Here is a 6,926-nt window from a genome sequence, read left to right on the forward strand (position 1 = left end):
TTACTGAATAGCTTTTAAAAACACATACAATGACCATTAATATAAGTAAAACCAGTACAGCAACTCAGAAGAGTCAAAAGAGGATATCTTCTGTGAGTGTGCAGAAAAGACTCATGTGTGTACTTTCTAAATACTTGAGTAGCTCTTATACCACACCTACATGCATTCCAACAACTAACAATATAAAAGCCAAAGACTCCTAGTATGCAACCCAGTGGAAGCTACTACTACTGAGCTGGCTGACAGCTGTAGAATGTGTGGTAGACTCACAGGTTATAAAACAAAGGTTTTCTCTCTTAGCCTGTTGACCAGTCTGAAGATGTACTAAGGAACATAACCTGATTGTAGATATGGGCACTTTGAAATCAGGCATTATGATGAGGGATTTAGTAACTAAACTGAAGGACAGGACAGGACTTAATAAATACAAATAACAAATAAGAGGGTCTTAAACTCCTGAACTCTTCAGTATATGTTCACATCTAGCCTCAAACATGAAACAGCCATAGATGCATTGGAAATATATATCTGTTCAGCTGCGTCCCACAAACAAATCAAACGTGCAGAGATTTAAAAAAAAAGGGCAAAAGGCAAAAACATACAAATCCAGCTTGGAATGCAGACACAAGGAACTAGCAATACTTTATGAGCGAGGGACATTTATATGGAGATTGGGACAACAAGGTGCAGTATGTTGAGTATTTGAGTAACCAAGGTAACAGTCAGTACTCAGAGGCTGAGGACCTCTGGTGGCCTGAATGATAAACCACCAGTGCAATGCTGTCAGTATAAAATCGCCAAGCCCATCATCACACAGGCTACTGTGTCCACATTTTATTTTTATTTTCTATTTGTTTGCTGTGCACAGTCATATTAAGAAGAAAACATACAAGGTACGTTCTGCATAACTGCCATATTAAACTCTCCAAAAAACAAGATTGAAAGTGAGTGTAATGTTTTGTAGTTATTATACCTTTAGAGATGAAAAAATTTTGAAAGAGGCCTTAATTTCTAAGGTATAAAATAGTCTAAATCTCAAGGATGGGCATCTGGGCATGTGTGACAAATAAACCAAACTTGAACTTGAACTTGAACTGAACCTATCAAGGAAGAGGAGGATCGTTAGTAGGATCGTGTCTGATGAAAAACAGGTCGGGATGGTTAGCCGTAAAGCGTTGCTCTTGTTAAGCTCTTAAGAAATGTAACAACCTTTGCTGTGCCTTCGACTGCCTCAGTGCCTTCATCATTAACCTCCACAAAGTCATTATGGGTCACCATAGACAAACAGACACTTCATTGCTCATGTTGTTAAGTAACATACATAGTGACATGGTCAGAACCAGTGATAATACTGGTACAATAATAATAATAATAATAATAATAATAATAATAGAATCCATTTAGAGCTGTAAGGCAATAAAGCTAGTGTTGGACCACAAAACAGTGAGGGTGGCTACTTGACTGTATGAGTGTGTTACTGGTTAACACACTTCTTCTGACTGCGAGCTTCCCTTGACTGCAAGCTTGTTTTAGTGAAGCTTCCACAGTCCATATTAGGTGATAAGTTCTTATATCCCATCTAGAAATGAATGGTCTACACATGCAATTGTATAGCTGATAATTACTCTATTTTATGCATTTTCATTTGTACTTGATGTTCCAAACTTACAGAGAGTATCTGACCATCCCTAGTGAGAGGAAAAGGAACATTCATGGTCTTTTGCTAGAGCCTACCTGTTATCTTTGTACAGCTTTTATTTAAATAAATTATTTGGATACTCATGTTACTTCAAAGGATGCATCTCTTCCAAGGATGCTTATCCCCACCCAGATAATCATGAATGAGAGAAAAAATATGCACTTGGTTTTGCTTTTCAAATTGTTTTGGATTATTTTGCCTCAGAAATTCCTTATCCCTGTTATTTCCCTCCCTATACACATTGTGCTGTGCACAAGAGAAAGATATAAAAGATTCAAAGACACTATCATGTTTCAAACTCTTGGATAGACCACATATCTCACTTGAATACTTGTTTGTAGGTGCTACCAAAATAACCAACATAATATGGTCCACTGGCCGTTACTAAGGTTTTGCTTCCTATGACCATTTCTAATGACAAGAATCATAGCATTCAATCTAGTGGAAGTTACTACACAGCAATTTGAATTTCTCCTAGAGTTGATCTTTTAATCCTCTAAATTTGGTCACACACTTTGTGGGTGGAACAATGCTGTGTTCACATGTTGGATAATTTCATATTTAAAAAGGAAACAATTGTTACCTCAATATAATGTATAAATGCACTTTCAATATATATAAAATTACCTTTCTCTGTACTAATGTTTTGTCCATTACTATATAAAGGGAGTTAGATGAGGATTTTGCAAGAGCAACAATGTGTGAACAAGGTCAAACATTTAAAACAGAATGTGGATTATCAAAATTTGGTTTTGATAAATCACATGATAAAATAATGTGATCAGTCCAAATCAGTGTTAAATGAAGTGGATTATATATTACATTGTATCTGTATTCATATTCAGAATAGTAGTTTGTGATAGGAACAAATATTCAGCTTTGTTCCAGCATGTTTTTTCTCAAATCAAAAAAGCCACAGTGACATCAATAAGATTACTTTCATTATTTTTTTAAGTAAATTATTAAACAGAAACTAGATTAAAAGCCTATTTTTATGTTTGTGTTAACATTTAGTGTGTATTAGAAGTGAAAATATGGGCATAGTAAATTACTGAAGTAGTTTGTGCAGACCTTCTGCAGTGGGTCAGAACCATCCCCAGCCTCCTCAGGGAGAAGCACCAGCATGCTCAGTTCCTCCTGCACATACGGCAACTCCAGAACCCGCAGGCGGTACTCAGGGATGTAGTTGAAAGGGATACATCATCTCCACTGGTATCCTGTTATTCTACATAATGCAGAGATTTTCTTTTAGTTACTGAACCTATTCAACATTACTCTCAGGCCTATATTGTTGTTAGTTTTATTTACACAAATTTTGCATTACATCTTATCATTTTATATATACAATATTGATAAATTGCATTCATTTTCTGGGTGAAAAAAAAAAAAAGAACTTCTGGGTCCAGTAAAACAGGATCAAAGCAAGCAAAAGGCAAACAAACTTAATATCATACAAACATCAAGATTAGCAGGAACACACAAAAAAAAAAAAATACATGTAACAGGCATAGCATTAATCTGTACAGCAGACTAATACAACGCACTGATGGGAAGAGCCTGCGGAACTGAATAGTCTGGGGTAGATTAGAGACAGGTGTGTGTGGTTAGTGACATACGGTTACTCTGGTGATGCCGAACAGTGACGTGTGCAGAATGATTAGGAGGTATGTTTGAAATGAGATCATTGTAGGTATAAGATCTGCTTTAGCTCTAAAATGCACTGTGAATTACTAACACAGAGGGCGTTGGTGTACTTGGGTAGTCATTTCCTACTTGTTGTGTGTATGGTGATGCTGTTTATCTGTCTCTCCATCTGTAATGCATTCACTCACCTGGTGTATGCTCTTCAAACTCTTCTCAGAATACAATCTATGTTCATGGTCTTATAGGACCGTCGGCAAGATATTTTACAGATCCGGTTTATCACATCACCCCCTGTGTGTGTCTCCGGTTTGCTGTGTGTGTCTCCGGTTGTGCAGCTAAATGGTGTCTGATTTCATTGGAGTTACCTTGTTCACCAACACTCGCTGGAATCCAAACATGCTCATTTCAGGTGTGTCCTACCTGACCAATCGGTCAGGGGAAGGGTGGGGGAGTGGTTCTCACGAACCTATGGAAGCTGGACACTGCACCAAGGCTGACCACGTTATACAATTCAATGAAAATGGTAGATTGTGCATAAACAAAGCTAATTTTGAAGGATTTATTTTTATTCCATGAGTTGGATTTCCTATTTTTTTATGGAGACATGGTTTAGTGTCCGTGAATTAGTCCTCCTCCCAGAGTATAACTTTGTAGGCCATACAAGAGCTATTGAAAGGGGAAGGGGAGTGGCTGTGATTTTTAATAACCAATCTAGATTAAATCTAGATTAAATCTAGATTAAATCTAGATTAAAAACCTACTTTTACCGGTTAGTGTTTGACTCTACTGAAAGGGGGTTCATAAATACATTATTTACATTATTTACATTATGTACTTACCTATTACTAAGACAAAAGGACTACACTACATAATACACATCAAGAAGTTAAGATGTCTATAACATCACATAGAGTGGCCATGTGCCACTTTAGACAGGAGAGATATAAAATATGTCATTAGGCCACCTCTCAGTAAAGCTATCTAGCTAATATACCTGTTAATATTAGACAAAATAATCACTCTTAGATTTAATGAGAAGTACTCATTAAATAATGTACATGAGGCATTATTCATAAGTACACGAATGTAATCCGAGTAACTACTTAAAACTGCTATAATCAATTTTATAGTTTCTACCAGCCACAGAAGGAGTCTGCTCTCCCTTCAGTCCACTGCCCTCCATCTAATCTTTCTCCATTGTTATTCCCTCCAAAGACATGCATGCTTGGCTTAGCTTTCCTATGTACTGCATGCACATACAAGATAACTGACCTTGGTCTAAGACAAATTGTGGCACCATTGTGAACTCAAATTCAATCACATGATTGTATCCACATAGTGTAATGTGTCTGTGATGGTGCAAAAGCAAGACACGGCAGCAAGATGCCATGAGTTTACTTAATGAAAAGTAAAATATGTATATAGAATGGAAGCTCAAACTGACAGGGGATGGAAACAGACCAGAATTTATACACAATGAAACAAGGCACACATGGAACTGATGAGTGATGATGAGTGACAAGGAGCTAAAAGACACCAGAATGGGAGCATGGCAGGGTTGGAATAACACAAGGTACATGGAAGGGATATAATGGAAATCAAACAAAGGACCATGTGGTCCACACCTCCACCCCAGACAAGTAATTCTCCATTGCCCTTGATGGACATTCTCAAGCAGGATGGGTTTCAGACACTTGCACCCTGTAGGAATCAGGTTAGGACTTCTAGAACAGAAGTAGACATTAATAGACTTATTTTTTTCAATTTTAATATTATTTATGTTTCTTTCTCTTTCACTATTTATTCTGCTTCTTATTGTTAATATTAATATTTTTTATGTGTCTGTTGTCGGCCAGAGGAGGACAGGCCCCCAACTTTGAGTCTTGGTTCTTCTCAAGGTTTCTTCCTCATGCGCTAGGGAGTTTTTCCTTGCCACTTTCACCCTTGGCTTGCTCACTGGGGGCTTGAACTTGGGCATTTGTAAAGCTGCTTTGTGACAACAACTGTTGTAAAAAGTGCTATAGAAATAAATTTGACTTGACTTGACTAGTTGGGCAGAAAGGTGATCAGACAGGGTACTGGGGAGTGAGTCCAGCTATGAACTGTGTAGCAAGATGGCTAGGAGTCCTGCAAACTGGAGCAGAGGGATATGCAGCAGCAGGTTGGGAAGCATGGCGGCTAGTGGGTCTGGGAGTGGCACATGGATCAGTACATGAGTGGGCTCCCAGAAAGGCAACCAAGCAACAGCTACTGGTGGATAAAACAGTCACTTGAGACTGTAAGACCAGACAGACCAACTTGGACACCACCTGTACCACCTGTGGCTGGCATATTATTCAAAAACATTTGTGCCAAGTACATGCTGGAATAAGCTCAAAGTGGTGATGAAGAATGACCAAGCCAAGATCCTGTGGGACATTTAGATACATGCTGACAAAATGGCTAACCAACCAAGCATGATGGACTAACAGTAGAAGACAGCTGTAGTAATAGATGTAACAATCCCATCAGATAAGAACAGAAAAGGAACCAAGGAACACAAAAAGCTAGAGAAATACCAAGGGCTGAAAGAAGAGCTAGAAAAAATGTGGAAGGTGAAGACAACAGTAGTTCCCGTGGTCATCAGAGCATTAGGACAGTGGCTCCAGCAGATCCGAAGAACCACATCCAAGATCTCAGTCCAGAAGCGTGCAGTCCTGAGAACAGTTAAGATACTACGCAGGACCCTCAAGCTCCAAAATCTCTGGTGGAGGACTTGAGTTTGAAGGAAAAAAGTTCCTCCAGGGAAGGATAAGTGGGGTTTGAAAAGATGATTTGAAAAGACATGGTATATTTCCTGACTTCTGTACAAGATCTTTTGACATCACCGAAGGTAGTTGGACTGATTGCAATGTAATTTTTTTTTCTTTTGCATTGGTTAGATATTTAATTTTCCCCCCAGCTTTAGAAAACAGCTTCCAACAAATTCTCTCTTCTTTTGAAACAATATTTATTTTTTCTTTTGCTTTTACAGCATATATTTACATTCTTCATCAATTATGCAGAGAAGTGACATTTATGGACTCACTAACTGAAAAATTAACTCAAGGATTTGTGAGCAATTACTGCTTTCCTTTGCTGTTGCTTGTAATTGTTTTTTAATAGCTTTTTGCAATGATACAGAATTTGATATGTGTTGTCACATGTTTTTGCTGTTGTTAAGGCACAATTTGTGCAAAAGCTATATTGCTAATATACACTGGCTGGCCAAAAAAAAGGTCACACACTCTAATATTTTGTTGAACCACCTTTAGCTTTGATTATGGCATGCATTTGCTGTGGCATCCTTTCCACAAGCTTCTGCAATGTCACAACATTTATTTCTGTCCAGAGTTGCATACATTTTTCCCCCAAGATCTTGTATTGATGATGGGAGAGTTGGACCACTGCGCAAAGTCTTCTCTAGTACATCCCAAATATTCTCAATGGGATTCAGGTCTGGACTCTGTGGTGGCCAATCCATGTGTGAAAATGATGTCTCATGCTCCCTAAACCACTTTTTCACAATTTGAGCCCGATTAATCCTGGCATTGTCTTCTTGGAA

This window comes from Electrophorus electricus, chromosome 3, assembly GCF_013358815.1.
Source record: "Electrophorus electricus isolate fEleEle1 chromosome 3, fEleEle1.pri, whole genome shotgun sequence".
Lineage (NCBI taxonomy): Eukaryota > Metazoa > Chordata > Actinopteri > Gymnotiformes > Gymnotidae > Electrophorus > Electrophorus electricus.